The 26327-nt window shown below is 44.8% G+C and overlaps 2 long non-coding RNA genes and 1 pseudogene across 2 annotated transcripts in view; 2 read left to right on the forward strand and 1 right to left on the reverse strand.

The window, feature by feature from the left end:
• The window catches only part of LOC148113036 (uncharacterized), a 38780-nt gene extending 13737 nt beyond the window's left edge, over positions 1-25043 (forward strand). The window contains exons 2-3 of the long non-coding RNA XR_015728563.1: positions 22357-22543; positions 23239-25043. This is a non-coding gene — a long non-coding RNA (uncharacterized LOC148113036). The remainder of the gene's footprint in view (positions 1-22356; positions 22544-23238) is intronic.
• LOC148113037 (uncharacterized) lies at positions 6713-7554 on the reverse strand (annotated as a pseudogene).
• On the forward strand, positions 10615-13870 carry LOC148113038 (uncharacterized). The gene is made up of 2 exons (XR_015728562.1): positions 10615-12667; positions 13250-13870. It is a non-coding gene; the product is annotated as an uncharacterized LOC148113038 (long non-coding RNA).
• Positions 25044-26327: the final 1284 nt, after the last annotated feature.

Genomic DNA, 26327 nt, shown 5'->3' on the forward strand with positions numbered 1-26327 from the left:
TCTGGCATGGCTGCCTTGATTTGTCTATGGAGATTCTCAATCAGTTCATAAATGCATGGCACAATATAGGACAGTGATGGTTAACCTTTTTGCCGTCGTGTGTCAAAAGCAGGCGGAGTGTGGGGGGGTCGCACGTGCGTGTGCCCACTCCCATAATTCAATGAGCCCCACCCCCCCATGCTTGCATGCATGCGCGACTTCCCCATGCTCCCCCCGCTTTTGGCACCTGATGGCATGGTGGGCCCGGTAGGCCTGTTTTTTTGCTCTCTCCAGGCTCCAGAGCCTTTCTAGGAACCTGGGGAGGGCAAAAACAGCCTTTCCCAACCCCATGGAGGCCCGCCAGAAGCCAGAAATGGCCCGTTTCCCTACTTCCGGTGGGACCGGAACAGTGGTGGGTTCCTCCCGGTTCGGCCCGGTTCAGCCGAGCCGGTAGCGGTGACGATATGATGTCACCAAACCAGTTCTCTTTGTTCGGGAGCTGGGCCCTCCAGCCCTCCCCCCATGTTATTCTTACCTTTTATTTGGCCCTGCCCCCAATATATTCGCTGCCTCCCGAGTCCCAGCTGATCAGCTAGAAGGAAAAAAACTGTTTAAACTCTTTCCGCGGGCTTCAAAGGATCACCCTACAGCTGATCAATGTTAAAAGGCGGTGTGGTGGTAGACCAATGCGCTCGAAAAACAAATGGGTAGACCGGTGCCTCCAAAAACAAATGGGTAGACCGGAACGCTCCAAGAACAAATGGGTAGACTGGTACAGCTCTGCAAGCAGTTAAAAGCCTAGTAGACCAGTACCTCTGCTAAATCCTAAAGAATTGTCACATGACCATCAAGCCATGCCCACAAAATAAGCCACGCCCACAGAACCAGTAGTAAAAAAATTTAGAACCTACCCCTGGACCGAAAGGCCCGTTTCTTTCTAGGAGCCTGGGGAGGATGAAAATGACCTTCCCCACCTCCCGGAGGCTGGAAACAGCCCGTTTCCCAACTTCCAGTGGGCCCAGAATGCCGAAACTCAGCTGGCCGGCATGCACATGTGTGTTGGAGCTGAACTAGAGCAACGGTCATGTGCCCACAGATATGGCTCCACGTGCCACCTGTGGCACGCATGCCATAGGCTCGCCATCACGGATATAGGAGAACAAACCCATTAGGACAAGATTCAGCACTCTAGCTGCATTTGAAAGATAAATGTCACTCTTTTGAAGACAGCAAAGTCCACATTTTGGACAGAGAGGACCGCCGGTTGGAAAGAGGGGTGAGAGAGGCCATTTATGTCAAAATTGAACAGCCCTCTCTCAACAGAGGGGGAGGGATACAACATCATCTATGTCTAGTGTACAACACAATCCTTTCAGCAGTTCCAAGAAGGCTCCACACCAATTTGCACTACTCAGGTGACCCTGAGGACACCGATAATCATCCAAGTGGCCTCAACGACTCTCTAAAAAGGATGCAAATGACCAGCGGTCTGCAAGGAGTATAAATCCTTCCGTTCCCCAACAAGAAGCTGAAGAAACTTCTTGGATGAGAAGCGAAACGTCTTCAAAGAAAAACCAGAAAGTCCCATTGCCTCTTGAAAAAGCACCTTTGGGATGTCTGGTGGTCTTAAAAGTTTTTGAGTGGCTCAGAGCCCAAGGGAGGTGTCACTTGCATATTATCACAGCATAACCCGTCTCCTTGTGGAAGACCATGGAACCCACTTCTCACCTGTCAGCGGTGGTTGTTTGGTAGTATAGAGGGAGTGTTGTCATATTTTTAACTATGTTTGTGCCAATTTTGGGGTTCATATCACAATGTCCATAGATTTCTCACCTCAAAATGGCAGGAAACTGTGGCTTCATTTTTCATCACTGTCAAATGATGTTCTGTGCACTAAGAGAAGCATTCATCATTAAGCAGCAAATGATTGTCCATAAACCACAATAGTGTTTCCCACATCCACTAAGGTAAGATCACATAAATGAAATGATGGTTAATATGTGTGAAATTGTGTGCTGTTGGATAAGATCATGTTCTTTTTAATCCATGAGAAACTGTATTATATCTAATAAACAGGTATTTCCCTATTAACTTGGCTTCTGTAATTTCTTTTAACAAGATCAATGATGACAAGGAGTTTAAACATCATGCTAAACCATGGTTTCTTTTAGGCCAAAGTTTCTCAAATAAGTCCCAACAATTAAATCCACGTATAACAAAGGCCTTAAATTTTGTATTGCAGGACTGTGTGGATTTCAAGCAGAGATTTAATTAAAAGGCAGTTCAAAAAAAGGCACAAAATCAAGCCAACTTTAAAATAGAATGAAAAAGTCCAGCTGAATCCTTTGGCTGCTTGTGAAACCATTCAACAAATCAGATGCTAAACATTTTTCTCCCCAAATCAATTCTGAACATTGAACAGATCTGACTTTCTAAATCAAATTGGAACAGTTGAATCAGAGCAATTCAACAGTCCAAATTAAATCCATGACATGATTCAGATGATATCCCTGACCCAATCATCCTTATGATTTCACAAAGTATAAAACCTGTTATGAAGCAAACCATGATTTAGCTCAATAAATGAAATGAGCCAAGTGAGCTGCAGAGTTTAATATATTCCCATTATTCACATGACTGTGGTTTATGATGTTTTTGCTGGAAACCAACATTTACTTCCTGTTTCTGGAGAAAAACCGCCCTACAGTGAACAATGGGTTCATTTTACGACCATCACATTCACTTAACAACCAGCACAAGAAAGATCATAAAATCAGCTCCAGTCACATGGTGATCATTTTACAACCATCTTGATTTACGACCATAAGTGCCAGGCTCCATTGTGATCGTAAATTGAGGATTATTTGTGTACAATAGATTATTATTATTATTATTATTATTATTATTATTATTATTATTATTATTATTCGAATTTCTATACCGCCCTTCTCCTTTCGGACTCAGGGCGGTGAACAGCCAAAATAAAAACATTTATACATAAATACGATTAAAAATAGATTTAAAATAATTAAATTTGGCCCATAGTTTAAAATTTATCAATTTAAAATCCATATCAAAATTTAAAACCAACCATAAAATCATAAAATCAAGAGAGACCGGCTAACTGAAAGAGATGAGTTTTTAGGGCCTGACGAAAGGTCCGGAGGTCGGAGATCACTCGTATCTCTGGGGGTAGATTGTTCCAAAGGGTAGGTGCCACCACAGAGAAGGCTCTCCTCCTGGGGGTCGCCAGCCGGCATTGTCTAGCCGACGGCACCCTGAGGAGGCCCTCTCTGTGGGAGCGAACTGGCCGGTGGGAGGCAATTGGTGGCAGAAGGCGGTCCCGTAAGTACCCCGGCCCTAAGCCATGGAGCGCTTTAAAGGTGGTCACCAACACCTTGAAGCGCACCCGGAAGTCCACCGGAAGCCAATGCAGCTCGCGCAGGAGAGGAGTCACATGGGAGCGCCCAGTCGCTCCCATAATCCCCCGCGCGGCCGCATTCTGCACCAGTTGGAGCCTCCGGGTGCACCCCAAGGGGAGCCCCATGTAGAGAGCGTTACAATAGTCCAGACGAGAAGTGACGAGTGCTTGAGTGACTGTGCGTAGGGAGTCCCGATCCAGAAAGGGGCGCAACTGGCGTATCAGGCGAACCTGATAAAAAGCCCCCCTGGCCACGGCCGTCAGATGCCCTTCTAAGGACAGCCGTGCATCCAGGAGGACGCCCAAGTTGTGGGCCCTTTCCGTGGGGGCCAATGATTCACCCCCAATAACCAGCGATGGCGTCAGCTGGCTATACCGGGACGCCGGCAGCCACAGCCACTCGGTCTTGGAAGGGTTGAGTCGGAGCCTGTTTCTCCCCATCCAGACCCGCACGGCCTCCAGGCACTGGGACATCACTTCCAAGGCATCGTTGGGATGGTCTGGGGTGGAGATGTACAGCTGAGTATCATCAGCGTACTGATGGAACTCCACCCCAAAACCACGGATGATCTCACCCAGCGGCTTCACATAAATGTTGAACAGGAGGGGCGAGAGGACCGACCCTTGTGGCACCCCACAAACAAGGCGCCTCGGGGTCGACCGCTGCCCCCCTGTCAACACGGATTGCGACCGGTCGGAGAGATAGGAGGAGAACCACCGCAAAACGGTGCCCCCCACTCCCAGTCCCTCCAGCCGGCGCAACATGATACCATGGTCGATGGTATCAAAAGCCGCTGAGAGGTCTAACAGGACCAGGATAGAGGAGTAACCCCTATCCCGAGCCCTCCAGAGATCATCCACCAACACGACCAATGCCGTTTCCGTGCTGTACCCAGGTCTGAAACCGGACTGGAGCGGATCCAAATAGACAGCTTCATCCAGGTACTGTGGAAGCTGTCGCGCCACCACACTCTCAACAACCTTCGCAATAAAGCGAAGGTTGGAGACTGGACGATAGTTAGCCAAAACAGCCGGATCCAGGGATGGCTTCTTGAGGAGAGGCCTCACCACCGCCTCTTTCAAGGCGGCCGGCAGGACACCCTCACTCAAAGAAGCGTTGATAATTCCCTGGAGCCAGCCTCGTGTAACCTCCCGGGAAGCCAGCACCAACCAGGAGGGACACGGGTCCAATAAACATGTGGTGGCGTTCAGCCGTCCCAAGATCCTGTCCACGTCCTCGGGAGCCACAGGATCGAACTCCTCCCAGATAACATTCTCAAGGCCTGCCTCAGTCATCTCGTCTGAACTAACCCAGTCAGTGGCCAAGTTTTCCCGAATCTGAGTTATTTTATCATCCAGATACTGTACAAAATCCTCAGCTCGGCCCTGCAAGGGGTCCTCCCGCGCTCCCAGATGGAGAAGGGAGCGGGTCACCCTGAACAGGGCGGCTGGGCGGTTATCTGATGACGCGATAAGAGCGGCAAAATAGCTAGATTTCGCCGCTTTTATCGCCACTAGGTAGGTCTTAATATGAGACCTTACCAGTGTCAAGTCGGATTTGGAACGACTGGCCCTCCAACCGCTCTCTAGGCGTCTTTTCCGGCGCTTCATCTCTCTCAGCTCCTCGGAGAACCAAGGAGCTAAGTGAGTTCGGTGCCGGGTCAGAGGCCGCAAAGGCACGACCCGGTCCAAAGCCCCGGCAGCCGCACTATCCCAGGCGGCCACCAGGTCATCAGCCGAGTCGTGAGCTAGAGTTTCAGGAAATGGCCCAAGCTCCATCTGGAACCTATCAGGATCCATCAGGCGCCTGGGGCGGAACCACCTGGTCGGCTCCGCCTCCCTGCGACGGGGTGCGGCGGTCAGAAAGTCAAGTCGAAGGAGCGAGTGGTCAGACCATGACAAGGGTTCAGTATCTATATCCCCTATATCAAGGCCACTCAACCACTGACCAGAGACAAAAACGAAGTCCAGAGTGTGTCCCCCCATGTGAGTAGGGCCGTGAATTACTTGGGTCAGGTCCATGGCCGTCATGGAAGCCATGAACTCCCGAGCTACCTCAGAAGTTTCACCAATGGATGGCAAGTTGAAATCCCCCATGACCAGAAGTCTGGGGGTATCAGCCGCCACCTCGGCTATAACATTGAGGAGTTCGGGCAGGGTCGTCGCCACGTGGCAGGGAGCCAGGTACGTGATCAACAGACCCATCTGCACCCCACGACCCCACTTCACGAAAAGGGACTCACATCCGGCTATCTGAGGCACAGTGGTCTCCCTCGGATCAAGACCCTCTCTTATAATGACCGCCACCCCCCCGCCCCTGCCCTGAGCTCTCGGCTGATGAAATGCACGGAAGCCTGATGGGCACATCTCCACGAGGGGAACCCCCCCCTCATGGCCCAACCAGGTCTCTGTAATACCTGCCAGGTCCGCTCCCCCCTCCTGAATAAGATCACAAATGAGGGGGGCTTTATTTACTACGGACCTGGCATTACACAACATCAGCCGGAAACTCGGGCCCTGAGACTCTAAGCAGCCTGAGGAACGGGAAGAGCTAAGGGGACCGGGGCACGCAATCGCTCGGAGATAGCGAGCGCGTGCCCCCACCACATGATGCGGCCCCCTGCTCCCGCCATACCTGCCCCTCCCACTCAGCGTATTGCATACATACATACACACACCACAAACTCAGTTTGATGTAAGACAAGTACAAAACTGGGGAAATTGCCTTACCATAAATTATTGGAAGTCAGAATTGGTATTTTGAATAGAAATAGTCTACCTTATTGTTTAAAATTATTATTTACTTTATTCATTAAACATGAAACTCAGTCAACTGAACATTCCAGAATGCATCACAAATACCATTGACTGGTGCTAATGATTGATACGGGTTGCTGCCAGCATCCTAGGTATCAACCAAGTACCTTCTTAAGATGTACGATGTTCCAAGTAGCGCAGTTTTTTGCAGTTCCGCTGGTGTTATTGCAGGAAGCTGCAATTTGTTGATGTATCTTATAAAATTCTTGGACATGGTACCAAGTGCCCCGATGACAATGGGTGTCACTGTTACATGTTTCATCCATAGCCGTGTAGTTTCGATGGCCAGGTCGCAATATTTCATGATTTTTTTTCCAGTTCTTTTTCTTCGACTCTGGCATCTCCTGGTACCGTGATGTCAATAAATTGTACGTTTCTGTTTTCGACAACTGTGATATCTGGCATGTTGTCTTCCAAGTGATGTTCTGTCTGTATTATTATTATTATTATTATTATTATTATTATTATTATTATTACAGTATACACAGCAAACGAGATGACCATGCTGGATTTCGTATCCCAAATCACTAGTCGAACACTTCCCAAGCGTTTAGGACTGTGTGATGTATCGGCGGATTATGCGATTATCCCAGTAAGGTGGCCTTCTGCAGCTGACCAATGGTGATCTTGTGAGTGCCAATTGTTTTTAAGTGCTTGCCTAGGTCTTTAGGCACAGCATCCAGTGTGCCGAGTACCACTGGGACCACCTGCACCGGTTTATGCCAATGTCTCTGCAGTTCGATTCTCAAGTTCTGATATCTGGTGACTTTTTCAAGTTGTTTCTCATTGATTCTGCTGTCACCAGGTATGGCAATGTCAACGATCCACACTCTTTTCTTCTCCACAATCGTGATATCCGGGGTATTGTGTTCCAAAACTTTGTCAGTCTGTATTCGGAAGTCCCACAGTAGTTTTGCATGCTCATTTTCAACCAATTTTTCAGGCTTATGATCCCACCAGTTCTTTGCTACAGGCAGATGGTAGTTGTGACACAAGTTCCAGTGGACCATCTGAGCGACTGTGTTATGGCGTTGTTTGTAGTCAGTCTGAGCTATTGTCTTGCAACCGCTCAGTATGTGATCAATGGTTTCATCCTCTTCTTTGCAGAGTCTGCATTTGGGGTCATCAGCAGATTTTTCTATTCTGGCTTTGATTGCATTCGTTCTGATGGTTTGTTCCTGGGCTGCAAGAATCAAGCCTTCTGTTTCTTTCTTCAGTGTTCCATTGGTCAGCCATAACCAGGTCTTTTCCTTATCTACCTTTCCTTGGATCTTCTCAAGGAACTGTCCATGCAGTGCTTTGTTACACCAGCTGTCAGCCCGAGTTTGCATCATCATCATCATTATTATTATTATTATTATTGGTTAATCTTTAGTGAGATTCACAGCCTTTGAGGCTGGTTAATAGCTCAGCAGCTCGAGTCCTAACCAAGGACCTAGGAACTGTTAAGGTATCGTCGGAGATGTAAGCTGTTCCGAGTAAGGTGGTTTTTTGTAGAGTCAAAATGTTCAAGTCCGGCAATTTTAGAATTTCTAAATAGCGGGGTAGCCCTTTGGGTATTGCTCCAAGGGCTCCAAATACAATCGGGACAACACACGATTTCTTTTTCCACAGTTGCTCAACTTCAATTTGTAAGTCCCGGTATTTTGTGATTTTTTTCTTGCTGCTTATCTTCAATTCGTGCATCACCAGCTATTGCAATGTCAATGAACCATACTTTTTTCTTTTCAACTATTGTTATGTCAGGTGTGTTGTGGTTATTATTATTATTATTATTATTATTATTATTATTATTATTATTATTATATAAACTAAAAACTTATTGGAAAGTTTACTGTATCTTTAATTTGTTTTTCTCACACTTTTTTTTCCTGTACTAACAGAAGGGTAGCCAAAGGTTAACACTGTCATATAACTTGCTGTACTGTTTTATAGATATTAACCATATTTATAACTGCAATGCACTGTAATGTTTAAGGTGATTGATGCTTGGGACCTCCAACTAAAATCAGACTGTAACTGGTAATTCCAATATACAACTGTCACCATGGAATTCAAAGAATGGGTTTTCTTATTTATAGATTTCTGTGTTTATGCACCAGTTTTACACCATGTAGGATTTTTTTTTTTAAATAGACATTTGAAGTCTTTGAAGTGAGTTTGGAAAAGGATTCTATGCTGAGAACTGAAGTCTGTCTCAAAATGATTACTCTCAAATTTCTCTTAAACGCCAAAAAATTTATGGGATATAACATTTTCTAGTTTTGGGATAAGAAGGAAGATGAGAAGAAGCAATTTGCTCAGAATGGACTTTTGGATAAAACTCCTTGAAGTTCATAGGATTTGCATAGTAAGACATATAATCTAGGATTGTACTGCTAACTCTCAAGTATCAGCTATGGACATGATCCTTATCTTAAAATGCCAATTTAAAACGCAGGGGAGTCACTGGACATATGATCTCTGGGAAAATCTCTGTTTCTGCTTTACAAAGTTTTATTAAGGTTTATTATGAGATAAAGTACAAATCGAAACAAAAGTCAAGAAAGAGAGAGTGGGAAGGAAAAAGTGCAAAAAGTAAAAAAAAAAAAACAGGAAAGAAAAGATTTTTGATTTTTTTTTTTCCAGTGCAGTAGAGTACAAGAAAAGTTACATCAACTTTTGGCTTCACATTTCTAATTATTTCTGATTTCTATACCAACGAAGTCAATCTAGTTGTCAAAACCTAAAACCAAAGCTTCCCCATTTCGAGCACAAAGTCCAGAAACGGTTTCCATGTGGAAACATTCTTCTCTTTAATTAAGGTGATCTCCAGTGATTGAAAGTGATTGCCACTTTCAAAAATGCTTTGAAGTGAAACCTGAGGAGAAAGGAGTTGTTGGAGGTGAGGCAGGGGTGAAATGCAGCAGGTTCTGACAGGTTCTGGAGAACCGTTAGCAGAAATTTGGAGCAGTTCGGAAAACTGGCAGCGGAAATTTTGAGTAGTTCAGAGAACTGGCAAATACCACCTCTGGCTGGCCTCAGAGTCGGGTGGGAATGGAGATTTTGCAATATCCTTCCCCCAGGAGTGGGGAGGGAATGGGGATTTTGCAGTATCCTTCCCCTGGAGTGTGGGTGGGAATGGGGATTTTGCAGTATCCTTCCCCTGGAGTGGGGTGGGAATGGAGATTTTGCAGTATCCTTCCCCTGCCATGTCCATCAAGCCACGCCCACAGAACCAGTAGTAAAAAAATTTGGATTTCACCACTGAGGTGAGGCCTCCTGCAAACCTGACAAAATGGAGCTCTCTTCTTGTTGTGAGGTGGCCACTCGGATGGAGAATATGGGCTCAGATAGCAGCCGCCATTTATTTATTTATTTTATTTATTCATTAATGAAATTTCTAGAGCTTCCCGTCTCACCAAAAGTGACTCTGGGCAACATACGATAATTAAATTAAAAGAAAAAACAATACCTACTGTATGAAAAAAAAAAAAGCCATCCAAGTGAGGTCCTGTGGTTCACTATGCCTCCTCTCCTAGATCTTGGCCTTCATTTCATGCAATCTGAAGCCTGTGGACAGGACTAGGAAAGAGAAACAGATGTTCCTGTGGTGAGACAGGACTCTGGGCTGATGACAAAGCAAGGAAACGTAACTCCCATCTTCAGCTCCAGGCAGCCTCCTTGACAGATCCTCAATTTATGGGCTTATACACAGTATGTGTGAAAGAGAGAGAGAGAGACTGGGAAGACATACATTCTAATGTTATTGCTCATGTTGCATTAATCTTGGGCTCTTAGTGATCTCTTGGGAGAAGGTTCTAGAAAATTCTAGAAGGTTACACCAGATCAAGGCAATTCAAGTGGATGGGCCATCCATCCATCCATCCATCCATCATCCATCCATCCATCAGAATAGAATAGAATAGAATAGAATAGAATAGAATAGAATAGAATAGAATAGAATAGAATAGAATAGAATAGAATAGAATTTGTTATTGGCCAAGTGTGATTGGACACACAAGGAATTTGTCTTTGGTGCATATGCTCTCAGTGTACATAAAAGAAAAGATATGTTCATCAAGAATCATAGGTACAACATTTAATAATAGCCATAGGGTACACTCTCTCTCTCTCTCTCTCTCTCTCTCTCTCTCTCTCTCTCTCTCTCTCTCTTTCTTTCTTTGTAATCTAATCTAATTTAATCTAATCTATCATCTATTTATATCCAATTTAAAGTGATTGGCCTAAAATAGCCCAGCTTGGGTTACTGGGTTACTAAAATTGTTTATATTTTAATGAAAGAGGCAATCACTTTTTAATATATATTTCTCTTTTCTTTATCTACTGTATACTTATTTTTCTTTCCTTTCTATTGTTTTTCTGTTGTTGTTTTCTTTTTGCACATTCTATTTTTTTTTTGTTTTAGTTTGCATTACTTTGCCTTGTCGTACATTGTAATCTTTAATTAAATGATTATTTTTTAAAAAAAGAAAGATACAGGGCAAAGCAGAGCAAAGAGCAGTTCCTTGTCTGTCCATCACATCAAGTTGCAAAATAAATGAATTCTTTAAACACCAGAGAAAGGAAATCCTATTGGGATCTCTTCCATTTTCTGGAAGTAAATGAATCTGACAATAAAAGATTTTAATAATTAGTGATTTGCTTCTCTGGGACGATATCCTAAATCTGCTGATGTTCATGGAGCTTCTGAAGAACAGTTTAATGCTGGGATGATGGAGAGGCCTGGAGAAAGAATAGATGGAATGAATGAATGCATTGCAGAAGAATGTAAAAGGTGGGGATGAGGAGAAGAAAAAGAAGGCAAAACATAGACTTCAGTTAAGTTTCTGATCAAGGGATATGTGTGTGAATAACAACAACCACAGAAACACTATTCTTGTTACTTGATACACAATAATACTCTCCGAGCACTCCCCTCCACCACAAAATTTAAAAGAAAGTGTCAGGCCCTCTGGGAAGAAAACACACAGAAAAAAATCAGAAACTTTTTCATGAAATAAATTCTAACCAAAATTCTTGCAGGCATCTGTAAGAGAATTCCAGTAGTGAAATTCAATTTTTTTTATTACCGGTTCTGTGGGTGTGGCTTAGTGGGCATGGCAGGGGAAGGATACTGCAAAATCCCCATTCCCACCCCACTCTGGGGTCAGCCAGAGGTGGTATTTGCTGGTTCTCCGAACTACTCAAAATTTCCGCTACCGGTTCTCCAGAACCTGTCAGAACCTGCTGGATTTCACCCCTGGGTTCAAAGACATTTGAAACCTTACATGTAAAAATACCATCACGGTGCAAATCAACCCCCAGATTGAAAGAATAGCCTGATTGCAGGGGAAGTAAAGCCTTCGTAAAGAAATGAACTTTTGTCATGGATAATATTACGGTCTTGTGAAATAGAGGTGGGGGGGTGTTAATGCTGGAGAAAAATATGCGCACAGAAAATCTCAGCACCTTCCTGTCATAGTGGCATTGTAATGTGAAAGAGATGTAATCCAAGGGTGTCCCTCAGCATCTCTCAGCCAGCACCCACTCAGCAGTATAGATAGCGGGCAAATGAAAGGTACCATGAGAACATCGAAGTCAGCTGATGAGTATCATTTCAGATCATCTCAGTTAGGCCTACATTTTGAACCTGTGAGTGTCTTTGACATTTTGAGAACATACATATTTTGTTTGTTTTTGTTTGTATGTGTCAGCGTTTCAACGCTGGCATAGAGACCAGAGGAGAGCGAGAGATAAACTCTGAAACTTTTGCCTGCTAAATCCCTTTGAAGTCGGGTTGTCGTGGAAATGAGGGGAGGGGGCACATTCCTGAGAAATGACGAGAAAAGAAGTCTGAAAAATGACTTGGAAGATAGCCAATGAGAAGCAGAGATTTGGGGATCGGAAAGGGAGGGATTGGGGGGCAAAAGGTCAGTCTTGTCCGCATCGAATCATGATCCGGTGGCTGTGCTCAATTAAAGAACGATTTCCTTAAAGATTGGCAGTTTGGAAATTCATTTAATTTTGAGATAGCATCGTAGTCTGACAGTATGTTTATCAGATTTTTATGCAACTTTTATTATTCTGTAAGTAACTCAAGGAGACAAACATACCTAATACTCCTTCCTCCTCCTATTTACCCTAGGTGGGTTGGGCTGACTGGCCCCAAATCTTCTGATGATTGGTCCAAAGTCACCCAGCTGGCTTTCATGTCTAAAGTGGGAGTAGAACTCACCGTCTCTTGGTGATTGGCTCAAAGTCACCCAGACAGCTTTCATGTCTAAGGATGGACTAGAATTCCTAGTCTCTTGGTTTCTAGGTCAGCATCTTAACTACTACACCAAACTGGATCTGTCATGCCTAAGGTGCAGTGGTGGGTTGCTACTGGTTCGCCCCGGTTCAGGCTCCGCCCACCCGCCAGGACATTATCAAATACAATCTGCGCATGTGAGCGCACCGGTAGCAAAGGTAAGTGAAACCCACCCCTGCTAAAGTGGGAGTAGAACTCACTGTCTCCTGGTGATTGATCCAAAGTCATCCAGCTGGCTTTCATGCCAAGAGAGGACTATAACTCATTGTCTCCTGGTGATTGGTCCTAAGTCACCCAATCAGCTTTCATGCCAAAGGAGGGACTAGAACTTGCAGTCTCCTGGTGATTGGCCCTAAGCCATCTTTCATGCCTAAAGTGGGACTAGAACCCACTGTCTCCTGGTGATTGATCCAAAGTCATCCAGCTGGCTTTCATGCCAAGGGCAGGACTAGAACTCATGGTCTCTTGGTGATTGGACCTAAGTCACCCAACCAGCTTTCATGCCTAAGGTTGGATTAGAATTCCCAGTCTCTTGGTTTCTAGGTCAGCATCTTAACCACTACATCAAACTGGGTCTCTAAACGTTTAAACACAAATGTGCCTCTTTCAAAACGTCTGCCATGAGGATGCTTGCATGTGTACCGAATGGCCACTATGGTAACAGTCATAAACATGCATGTACTCAAAGACCAATTGTCCACCACTTCCTTGGTCCCTTACCCTTTTCTTTTCTCTTGCAGGAAAGTAGAGTCACTTCCCAATAAAACATTAAAAGGTAAAGGTTCCCCTCGCACATATGTGCTAGTCATTCCCGACACTAGGGGGCAGTGTTCATCTCTGTTTCAAAGCCGAAGAGCCAGCGCTATCCAAAGACATCTCTGTGGTCATGTGGCCGGCATGACTCAATGCCAAAAGTGCACGGAACACTGTTACCTTCCCACCAAAGGTGGTCCCTATTTTTCTACTTGCATTTTTTATGTGCTTTCGAACTGCTAGGTTGGCAGAAGCTGGGACAAGTAACGGGAGCTCACCCCGTTACATGGCACTAAGGATTCGAACTGCTGAACTGCCGACCTTTCGATCGACAAGCTCAGCGTCTTAGCCACTGAGCCATTAGGATGCAACAAATTTTTCTTTTATTTATTAGGGATGCCAATTGGATGTAGCGTCCAGAGACATTCTTGAAAATGATGATGCTATTGGTCTTGCGGCCTACTAGTTTTTTATTTTAGTTTATTTTTAATCAAAGGAATCTAATAAAAAAGAAATGAAATCAGGGTAGGGTAGCAAGAAGAAGACAAAGAGAATTATCTGCAAATACATTGGGGTCTGGTGGTATTAAATTTCTCCATGCAAAACAAGTTCCATTGTTGCATATTAGTAATATGATGTTGCTTAGTTCATATTTCTCCCCTCCATCTATTTTCTGTGCACACAAGGGCCCGCTGAAGAGATTGTGTTATAACTACATCAAGATCACGCTTGCTGAGTGTGTCATCAAATATGTGGGGAAAATAGGTGTCCCTCAACAAAACACAACAGGAAAAAAATAAATAAACCCTTGCTGCAATTACCTCAAGATTATTCAAAGCGACGGGTTATATTTTTACTAACAGACGGAAATATGTCTCTGTATCATCTAATAAGAAGGAAATTGTTGCTGTCTTAAAAGAATCGCCTGGAAATGGGAGTGGATTAAAGCTTGATCCAGAGAAGTCAAATGTAGTCCTGATGAAGAAGAAAGCAGCTTTTGAAACGAGGGTTTAATGTGCTTTGGGGTAGTAGTAGTTCAATAATTCACTCACTTCTGATTCTTCGTGACCTGAGGGACATCATTTTGCCTGAAAGGTCTGTCAGTAGCAGTTTCTGGAATTTCTTCTATGCTCATGCTTGGATTATTGGTGAGAGAATCTAGCTACCTGATCATTTCTCAGCCTTTGATATTTTTTTTTCAAACATCTGAGTCTCTTCCAATAATGCTTGCCTTCACATTACGTGTCAAAAGTATTTAGGACTTATCTTCATTATGAGTGCTTCCATTTCATCTTCTGTTGAGTGAATTGTTCTTCCTGTCCAAAGTGCCCTTCGCACCATGTTAAGAAGATCAGCCTTGAAAAATCAGACTCACAATTTGGGGGCATTCCTGTGGATTCTGTTCTTTTGAGAGGGAACAAGAGGAATCTGCGATCCAGACTCACTGCATTAGAAAGCTGGATCTGGTGGGCAGGGCCACCCATTCCTCCAAATGAAAGGGACCCTCTTGGAAGATTTCAGTGGCATCCTCTAAAAAGAGCCACAAACATTTATAATTTACCATTTTTACCACCACAGAATGGAAATCATTAAATATCTACCTCAAGGTTAATCATGTTCAATTAGTTAGTCATCATTACCCTTAAATATAAATAAAATTAATCCGGTTTTTTTTAGATCAGTCTTCTCTGATCTAAATTCTTGGAGGCAGCCTACAGCTGCACAAAGGGTAAATAATGGAGTTTAGCCCAGGAAAACTGCTTACTTCTTTCAGTAAGACAGATAAAACTACACATGTTATTTGTTCAAGGACAGAACCTATTAGGGGCTATCCATCCATCCCGCCATCCCGCCATCCCTCTATCCATCCATCCATCCCTCCATCCATCCATCCATCCAATATATATCCTGCTGCAATCAGAATAGACTCTTCATCCTAATATTGGTTTTAAAATAATAATATTACAAGGCTGGCGCGGGTAATCACGGGAGCGACATGGCGCTCCCATATAACACCTCTCCTGCGTGAGCTGCACTGGCTCCCGGTGGTCTTCCGGGTGCACTTCAAGGTGTTGGTTCTCACCTTTAAAGCGCTCCATGGCTTAGGGCCAGGGTATTTATGAGACCGCCTTGTGCTACCGATAGCCTCCCACCGGCCAATACGCTCTCACAGAGAGGGCCTCCTCAGGGTGCCGTCGGTCAAGCAATGTCGGCTGGCGGCCCCCAGGGGGAGAGCCTTCTCTGTGGGAGCACCCGCCCTCTGGAACAAGCTACCTCCCGGAATACGGCTGATTCCGGATCTCCGCACTTTCCGTAAGGCCCTGAAGATGTTTTTATTTCAGCAAGCCAGCCTGGCCTGAATAGGTTTTATGGGTTAGTTTTTTAATTGTATTGCTAGGGGTTTTAAATTGGGGCGGCCGTTTAATTTAATTTATTTTTAATTATTTTAACTTTTATATTGTATGTTATTTTAATTCTCGGCTGTTCACTGCCCTGAGTCCCTTTGGGGAGAAGGGCGGGATATAAATTTAATAAATAATAATAATAATAATAATAATAATAATAATGATGATGATGATGATGATGATGATGATGATGTCAGATGGGGTGGTACATTCTACAGCATCTTAGATGAACTTCAAGGGCAGCTCCCCCAGTAAGTGAATTACAATGGTCTATTTAATAGATGACATGATGGGCATAAGTGGCAGTACTCCATGACTCCAGTTCCAGGAACAGCACAATTGGTGTACCAACTCAGCAAGCTGAGCAAGGATTCTCCTAGTCATGCATCCTACCGACTGTTCCAGTAGGAGACATTAATCTAGGAAGACGCCAAATTATAAACCCCTTACTCTAGGAATAATGTGATCTTGTCCATAGTCAAAGAGGGAGAACATCAGAATAGGGAGTTTTCCAGTCAGGAGTGTCATCCTGAGGACCCGGTTTGTGGGGGCAATAAGCTGACTTTGTATAAAATATACAAAAGTATGAAGGCTATTGCTTAACTCATTGTAAGCTGCCCTGAGTCTCCGGAGAAGGGTGGCATATAAAAATAAATAAAAATAAAAAATAAAATAAATAAATAAAATCCTGCAAATTCTCTTGGTTGTTATGCGTTAATACATCTCTTTCCAGCATCACTGAAACAAACCCAATTTATCCTACCTTGTTTCATCTTTGAATTCACAGGCATCTTTCTTTCTTCCTACCATGCTGATGGCTATTGCACCAGAAGCTCTAAAACCGTGATGGCGAACCTATGGCACGCGTGCCACAGGTGGCACACAGCGCCCTCTCTGTGGGCATGTGAGCTGTCACCCCAGTTCAGCTCTGCCGTGCTTGCGCGCACGCCTTCCGCCGACCAGCTGATCATTGGGTCTCTGCTGTGCATGTGTGGTGGCGGGGCACATGCAGGGGGGCATGTGCATGCATGGGGCGGGGCACATGTGGAGGCTGCACACACATGTGCAGGGGCGAGGCGCATGTGTGGGGGCCACGCATACATTGCATTTTGAGGGTTCGGGTGCATACACGCGCATTCGCATGCAAATGTGCGCTTTGGGCACTCGGTCCGGAAAAGGTTAGCCATCACTGCTCTAGAACATAGAACATAGAAACCTAGGACTAGAAGGCAGTGGTGAAATCTAAAATTTGTTACTACCGGTTCTGTGGGCGTGGCTTAGTGGTGGGATAATGTGACTGGGTGGGCGTGGCCAATTTTTTTTTTTTTTACCTTTTAAAACCATTTTTCCTACAACCTCTTCGGCGAAGAGGTTGTAAAAAAAATGCTTTCAAAAGGCTCTGACGATCCCAGCTGAGTTGCCTGATCGTCAGAGGCTTTTTTTCTTTTAAAAGCCTCTGACGATCAGGCAACTCAGCTTGGATCGTCAGAGGCATTTAAAAGAAAAAAAGCCTCTGACGATCAGGCAACTCAGCTTGGATCGTCAGAGGCATTTAAAAGAAAAAAAGCCTCTGATGATCACGCGGCTCAGCTGGGCATGGGGGGGGCAGGGATTTTTGCTATTAGTTCTCCAAACCACCAACCTCCATCGTTACCGGATCAGGCGATCCGGTCCGAACTGGGAGCATTTCATCCCTGCTAGAAAGGACCTCAAAGATCTTCTAGTCTAGGGCTGTAAAACTCCCGGCTCATGGGGTGGATGCGTCATCACTAGCCACACCCATGCCCAGTTTAGTGAAGGGGAAAAGAAATCCCGATACGTCATGTGATGCCGCCATGATGACATGAGTTTGACACCCCGCTCTAATCCTTAGACCTTAGACCTTAGACCATCCTGAAAAAAATCGATGTCCAATCTTCTCTTGAAGACCTCCAGCGATGAAGCACCCACAACTCCAGGAAGTGATCTACTGGTCTAGAGCCAAGTGTCATTAATCAGCCTTTCTCCACCGATTCGAATATTTATTGCGCATCAGGGCATTTGCAAGAAAACTCTTTGGACGTCCCAGATTTCAAACGGAAAGGATTCTACATTTTGTCTTCTTTATAAGTTTCGAGCGGCCCTTTGCCAGGGAAAGGAAAGGAAACGCCGTTGAAAACAATGCAATAAAAAAAGAGCTAAGCCAAACAACAGTCAACAATCACTCCGTCCCACCCCACAAATAATTTTAAGAAACCTCTAAAGTGCAACTCAGAATTTCCACTTTGCTGAAATACTGCCTCAAGACACACACAAAGCAAAGGCACCAGGGACAAATATTCTCAGAGAACTGAGGGGGTCTCCTTCCCAGATCTAAGCTACAAAACTAGGACATGTAAACAAAACTGAAAAGCAAAAGGGGGGGAAAAAAAACCCGGAATGGTTGAAGTTCCCACAAAAATATAAAAGGCTGGAATGAGCCTTTTCACAATTCTGGGAGTGATGAAAGGTATAGAATAAATACCTCAATTCTTGGCATCTCATGTTGGGATCCAATGAAAGGAATCCCATCTGAGCTTTACAGGGCAGCTTTTTTCTTGTGGGATATGGAAATCACTTTGCTAAAAAAAAAAAAAAAAAAAGAAATGGAAGAGAGACAAAGAACAAAGGTAATTTTTTTTAAATTTCTCTTGAAGAATTGGACCTGAAGAATTGACCTCAAAGGATGGAGTGCCTAATCTTTCCCCAGACCAACCAATTATTCTCCTTAAGCCTTCTGTTCTTCCTATTCTCCTTTCTTTAACTGAAAGAGCCGGATTCAGAAGACTTACAGGCAGGGGTGGGCTTCAAAAATTTTAGCAAGGGGTTCTCTGCCTGGTTGCCGGGTAGGCGTGGCCATGGTGGGTATGGCCTGTTTGGCCTCCTGCACCATGGTGGGGAGGGGGTGTTTTTGCCCTCCCCGGGCTCCAGAGGCTTTCCTCGAGCCTCTGGGAGTGCAAAAACGGCCTCCCCAGGCTCCAGAAGCCCTCCAGAGGCCAGAAACAGGCCTGTTTCTGGCCTTCCCAAACTTCCGGTAGGCCCATTTTTCACCCTCCCCAAGCCTCTGTGCACGCCCTGCACTTACCTGCATCCAAAATGGGCCGCGTGGGGACTCCTGAGAGGGACGGGGTGAGGTGAGTGGGGCCAGCCAGGAGTAGGATTTGGGGGTTCTCCAAACTGCACAGAATCTTAGCTAGAGGTTCTCCCGAACCCCTTCGAACCCCCAGCAACCCACTCCTGCATACAGGTAATCCTCAATTTACAACAGTTCATTTAGTGACTTTTCAAAGATACAATGGAATTGAAAAAAGTAACTTAGGACCATTTTTCACAAATACAACCGTTGCAACATCCTCGTGGTCCTGTGATCAAAATTTGGATGCTTGGCAACTGGCATGTACTTATGACGGTTGCAGTGTCCCAGGGTCACGTGATCACCTTTTGCGACCTTCTGACAAGGAAAGCCAATGGGGAAGCCAGATTCACTGAACAACCATGTTTTCAGTAACAGTAACAGAGTTGGAAGGGACCTTGGAGGTCATCTAGTCCAACCCCCTGCCCATGCAGGAGACCTGTATTAGGGATTCGAACCGCCGAACTGCCAACCTTTCTGATCAACAAGCTCAGCGTCTTAACCACTGAGCCACCTAGTCAGGCATTAAGTTTTGAATTACTATCCCTAAGCTGCTGGTCAGCAGTTGTTAGTTTTCTTACCATCTTGAAATATATCCAGTGGTGACCCATTAACTCAATGAGCAATCCTTAACTCTAGTGTCTGGGTTCCAAGTAATAACTCCATAGAAAGCAGAACTCCGAGGCAGGCAAGTTCCTCAAAGAACAATTTTATTGGAGATATCATATTGGGACAAACAGAGGTGTGATTCACTTCCCTTCCCTACCAGTTCGCAAATGTGAGTGCGTGCGTGTCAGCTTCACTCACACGTGCCACCTTCCACGCATGTACGGCCTTCCGTGCATGCTCTTTTCTCGCACGCGCACCTTCCGCACATCCACACGGCCTCCAAAACGTGGTGAAATAGGACGGCATTACATCCGGGCGGGTGGGCGTGGTCTACCGTAGTCGCCACTAACAGTTTTCCCGAACCGGACAGAACTGGCTGAATCCCACCACTGGGTACAAACAGTGGTGGAATTCAAATAATTTAACAACCGGTTCTCTGCCCTAATAATTTCTTCCAACAACCTGTTCATCAAACTGCTCAGAAAGTTAACAACTGGTTCTCCCGAAGTTGTGCGAACTGGCTGAATCCCACCACTGGGTACAAACTGGTGAAAACCGACACTGAAAGTTCTCGCAGTTTTCACCTGATTAAAAAGTGAAACTTCCCCCTTTCCCCAAACCATCAGTCACATTGTCCAATCAAGATGCTGACTGGTCGCATGGCAACCAGACTCCTCCTCTCCGCAGCCACCTTTTGGAATGTCCTTGGTTCCCACAGGAAGCTATTTTGTTTTGACTACAAACTCCCATTAACTATGTACCCCCTCCCTATTCCTTCTTCGCACTGTGGCAACCCTGGTGCCTCTAAAATGGCCCCAGTCAGGTTCGCCTCAGAGATGACACCTAGAAGCTCATACTCTATCTAACCTTTGTATCTCCAGTAGGGTCTACCCAGGCTGAGTAAAACAAGTCCACCTTACTTAATATTGCAAAGCTCCCTTTCCCTCCCTTTAATTTTTGTTTTAATTAAGTTTGCTTTTTTTTAATTAAGTTGCAGCAAAAGAACATTGTTATTTTACTTCTATGAGAACTATCAGTTCTTCCTTGCTAAAAAGTTTCCATAGATGAGCGTTGCCCAGCTTAGCTATATTGCGCATGAGCTCGCGCCTCACCTCGGCCAGCTGATTTGCGGGATGCCCAGGGGGCGAGGCGCATGCAGGAGACATATGCACATGTGCAGGGGGTCGCATGCACATGCATGAAGGGCAGGGAGAGTGTGGGGGAGCGGCGCACCCGTTCCAGAAGTGCGGATCTAGCCTGCGGGCCTTGAGTTTGATATTCCTGATCTAATGGAGTGCTCAAAAACTAAATCATAGGATGCCTTAATTGGTCCAGGATACTCCAACTGTACCACATTCAACCACAAAACAACTAGACACAGAGACAGTTTTTTCCTCATGTCATCACACTAAAGGTAAAGGTAAAGGTTTTTCTCTCTCACACACACACACACACATACATACTGTACATGCATATATACACACACACACATGCATGCATGCATAAAAGGTAAAGGTAAAGGTTCCCCTTGCACACATGTGCTAGTCGTTCCTGACTCTAGGGGGTGGTGCTCATCTCCGTTTCAAAGCCGAAGAGCCAGTGCTGTCCGAAGACGTCTCCGTGGTCATGTGGCCGGCATGACTCAATGCCAAAGGCGCACGGACCGCCGTTATCTTCCCACCAATGGTGATCCCTATTTTTCTACTGGCATTTTTTACGTGCTTTCGAACTGGTAGGTTGGCAGAAGCTGGGACAAGTAACGGGAGCTCACCCCGTTATGCGGCACTAGGGATTCGAACCGATGAACTGCCGACCTTTGGATCAACAAGCTCAGCATCTTAGCCACTGAGCCACTGCGTCCCACAGTATTACGTTCCCACAGAATACATTCCCACAGTATTGTCTTATGTTTAAATACATTTACCCATGTAGCCTAGGTAGTCCTGGATTTACAATCATTCATTTAGTGGCCATTCGAAGTTACAAGGGCACTGAAAAAAGTGACTTATGACCGTTTGTCACACTTATGACCGTTACAGCATCCCCGTGGTCACGTGATTAAAATTCAGATGCTTGGCAATGGACTCATATTTATGATGGTTGCAGCGTCCCAGGGTCATGTGATCCACGTTTTACGACCTTCTGACAAGCAAAGTCAATAGAGAACTTAACAGACGTGTTACTAATTTAACAACTAAAGTGATTCATTTAACAATTGTGGCAGGAAAGGCCGTAAAATGGGGCAAAGATCACTTAACAACTGTCTCACTTAGCAATGGAAATTTGGGGCTTAATTGTGGTTGTAAGTCGAGGACTACCTATATGGCTGTATTCCTACTATCTTCCTATTTCGCTACCTTCTCTTATTGGAATCATATTATGATTATGATTGCTTTATTATGATGATTATTATTATTCTGCTCCTTTGCATGTATACTGAGGGTTTATGCACTGGAGACAAATCCCTTGTGTGTCTGATCACACTTGGCCAATAAACCTCTTCTCTTCTCTTCTCTTCTCTTCTCTTCTCTTCTCTTCTCTTCTCTTCTCTTCTCTTCTCTTCTCTTCTCTTCTCTTCTCTTCTCTTCTCCTCTCCTCTCCTCTCCTCTCCTCTCCTCTCCTCTCGTCTCCCCTCCCCTCCCCTCCCCTCCTCTCCTCTCCTCTCCTCTCCTCTCCTCTCCTCTTCTCTTCTCTCTTCTCTTCTCTTCTCCTCTCCTCTCCTCTTCTCTTCTCTCTCTTCTCTTCTCTTCTCTCTTCTCTTCTCCTCTCCTCTCCTCTTCTCTTGTTATTCCTATTCTATTCTATTTTCTCTTCTTCTCTATTCTCCTCTCCTCTCCTCTCCTCTCCTCTCCTCTTCTCTTCTCTTCTCTTCTCTTCTCTTCTCTTCTCTTCTCTTCTCTTCTCTTCTCTTCTCTTCCTTCCCCTACAGGGGTGAAATTCAGCCAGTTCTATCCTGCTTGGGCGAACCGGTAACGGCAGCTGTGGGAGGCTCCGCCCACCCACATGGACGTTATGACATCAGTTTTTTGCAACAATTTGAAGCCTCTGCGCATACATAGAAGGCTTTGCACATGCGTGGATGACGGCATGCACACATTTGCGAACCAGTAGGGAAGGTAAGTGAATTTATCCCCTGTTCTCCTCCCCTCCCCATTTCCCTCCCCTCCCCTCCCCTCCTCTCTTCCCTTCCCTTCCCTTCCCTTCCCTTTCCTTCTCTCCTCTCCTCTCCTCTCCTCCCATCCCATCCCATCCCATCCCATCCCATCCCATCCCATCCTATCCCATCCCAATCCATCCCATTCTATTCTGCAGTTGTAGTAAGAAAACCCTGTCCTCCTCCTCCTCCTCCTCCTCTTCTCCTCCTCCTCCGTCATTAACCACGCTCATGGCATTTCAACGAAGTCTTGGAGAGGAACAATGCAAATTAAATAAAAGTGCAGGCAAACTCTAAATACTGCAGATTCAGGAAGAACGAGATACGGAGCAGAGCAAATACGAGGGCCAACTGCTGTGTTTGTTAGCTCAAAGCTGCCACACTTTACAGAATCCCTGTTGTGGAAGTATCAAATGCAATGCTTTGATTCCCTTTGCTCCGGCCTCCACACAAACACACATTTAGTTGCCTGGATTAGTGGTGCTAATGTTCCCTTAATGCTTCCACAAACATTGCAGGAATGAAGCACCTCCTGTTTTTCTCCCACCGGGATCACATTGGACACAACCCATTGAGATCCGCCTAAAAGATTATTTATTTTCGTCCTGAGCATTATTCCTCCTCCCTGCGCATACCCAAGGACACGATTCTTTTCAGCTTTACAGGGCAAAGACTGGGAAACAAGAAAATGCTTTGGGAGTTCAACTCTCGTTCGCTTGAGCGTTGCGGCCCAGATGCAACTCAGGAAGAAGGCGCAGCGTCGCAAGGCAGCAGTCAGCAAGAAGCTCAGGATTCACACGGCAACACGTTCCCCTCCGTCTCTTGGAGACGAACCAAAGTGCAACGGTGGGCCAGCTGGATTATCAAGGGACTTGGTGCACCTGCTTTTCCAGCCGTTTTCGGCACTCGCTCCTTGTCATTTATCAACCCCGCCTAGATATCCCTGCACGCCTGCTGGAAAAGTCAACAAGTCAACTAGGCTATTGTCTGCATGCAGACAGAGACTTGCAGACACGGGGGGCTTGTTTCTGACCTCCCAGATGACGGATTCTGCAACAGTGCCCCCTACTGGAATAAGAGCTCATCAAATTTCCATTCTTCTATTCTTTTTTACGACCCTGTAGTCCCTTTAATTCAGGGTGGGGTTGGGGTGAATGGGCGGAGCTGAGCGTTTTCTGGCCGGATGCCCTTCCTGACACCACACATGGAGTTCACAGTAGATAAAATGTCTACGGAAATTCTCAGTTCATCCAGGTCATGTTTTTTTTTTCCCCATGGTGCTTTTTCAAGAGGCAACTGGACTTTCTGGTTTTTCTTTGAAGACTTTTCACTTATCCAAGAACCTGAAGAAGCGAAATGTCTTCAAAGAAAAACCAGACAGTCTCACCAGGGGTGGGTTCCACTTACCTTTACTACTGGTTCACAACCCATGCACATGCACAGCCCATGCACATGCACAGCCCATGCACATGCACAGCCCATGCACAGATCGTCAGTGATGATGTCGGGGCAGGTGGGCGGAGCCTCCCACCATCATTACTACCGGTTCGTAAAAACTGGACTGAACCAGAAGCAACCCACCACTGAGTCTCACATTTGCCCTGAGAGAGAAACAGCTACTACTACCTAGAATCGAACTCTCAACCTTCTGAGTGGGAGGCGAGCACCTTCACTACTAGGCCACCATGCTGCTCTCATCAAATTTCCAATAAAAAGGAGAATATTTGTAGCTCAGGATTGAAATGAGGGGTCTTTGGTGCTTTCTGAAGTTGATTGTTTTCTTGCAGACGTACTAACCAAACTAAGTAACAACATCAGTTTTAGTACTAGTACCTAGTTTAGTACTGAACTAGGTGTTACCTAGTTCGAGGAATGAAGCACCTGCAACAAAACAACCAAGCTCAGAGAGCACCAAAGAGCCCTCACCAAACTTCCCTCAATCTTTCCTCCGATTCTTTTCAATTCTCATCCGGCGTTTTGCTTTATGCAGTTTTACCAAACAAACTTTACATACTGAGAAAGTCTAATCTACTTGACGAAGAGCAAATTTGTGATAGTAGGGATGGGAAATAAGAAAAGTGATCCATGCAAGCACATTTACTATATATATATATGTATTTATTTATTTATTCAAAACATTTAGATACCGGCCCATTTTATAACCAACTCTGGGCAGCTCCCAATCAAAATGTAATGTACGCACATTTATATACGTGTATTTCACAGGGAGTAGAAACAGTAGTTTCTACTGTAGTAGTTGTTAATATTTATGTATTATTTCCTCTGGTACCATGGATTCTAGCACTTACGTATAAACTAGAATTGATTCCTTTCCATGCTATTTTACCCCAATTCTCTTCCAATTATTTGGTTAAATCAGTTCTTCTTGGTTTGCTTCCGAGTTTATTTCCTGATTTACATTTGTATCATGAGTTTGTTGGGGAGATAAAATGAGAAGATGACTCTATGTTGTTTTAAGTTTCCCAGAAGAAGCAAAGAAAACATATGTAATTCACAATAAATAAAATATGAAGAACATCATATTATCAGCATCAGGTCACAAAAGCCACAAAGGTAAAAAAATTAACTGACTTCTCCGAGCTTAAGTTCATTTCACTCAGTCCCCAGGTGGATTTACCATATTTTAATGCCCCTACAAAAATTCATACACATTTCCGTTATCATTTTTTTTCCTACAATTCACATTTTTATCAGTATTTTCCCCACATGTTTACGTTTAGGCAAACCATTTTCCCCAATATAATTTATGCTATTTCCATTAAAAATGCATTTTTCTGTACTTCCCACACCCACACAGACAAATGCATATACATCAGAGGTGGGTTTCAGCAGGTTCTGACCAGTTCTGGAAAACCGGTAGCGGAAATTTTGAGTAGTTTGGAGAACCGGTAAATACCACCTCTGACTGGCCCCACCCCCATCTATTCTCTGCCTCCAGAATCCCAGCTGATTGGGAGGAAATGGAGATTTTGCAGTAACCTTCCCCTGGAGTGGGGAGGGAGTGGAGATTTTACAGTATCCTTCCCCTGGAGTGTGGTGGGAATGGAGATTTCACAGTATCCTTCCCCTGCCACACTCACCAAGTCATGCCCAGGGTGTGGTTGGGGTGAATGGGCGGAGCTGAGCGTTTTCTGGCCGGATGCCCTTCCTGACACCACACACGGAGTTCACAGTAGATAAAATGTCTACGGAAATTCTAGCTCATCCAGGTCATGTTTTTTTTTTTCCCCATGGTGCTTTTTCAAGAGGCAACTGGACTTTCTGGTTTTTCTTTGAAGACCACCCACAGAACAGGTAGTAAAAAATTTGAAACCCACCACTGATATACATGTACAGTTTTTACACTTTAAAAAAAAAAATTAGGAACTGCATTGCAACAGTCAGAAAACCGTTCCTTTCAACCCAACGTTATATTTCAGTTCATCCACTGATTTGGGAATTTCAAATTAGGTAATCTTACATTCATATGTGCTTTTACATCCATATGCAAATCCAAGATCATTCTTCTGCACCCCTTACATCGTGGGTTCTGATTGAAAATTACCTTCCGGAATAAAGTAAGGCAGCTTTCAATCAATTCCAATCAACTCTCGGGGAACTTACATAGATCTCTGGAGCAATTTTGACTTGATACAGGAACCATCACATTCTTCCACATGGCTTTCTCAACCTCCCAGTTTAGTGTACGGGCCTGGGATGTTCTGATAGTTTCCCATTGAAACGCT

The sequence above is a fragment of the Pantherophis guttatus genome, chromosome 6 (assembly GCF_059756535.1).
Source record: "Pantherophis guttatus breed Tessera chromosome 6, ASM5975653v1, whole genome shotgun sequence".
NCBI classification, from domain to species: domain Eukaryota; kingdom Metazoa; phylum Chordata; class Lepidosauria; order Squamata; family Colubridae; genus Pantherophis; species Pantherophis guttatus.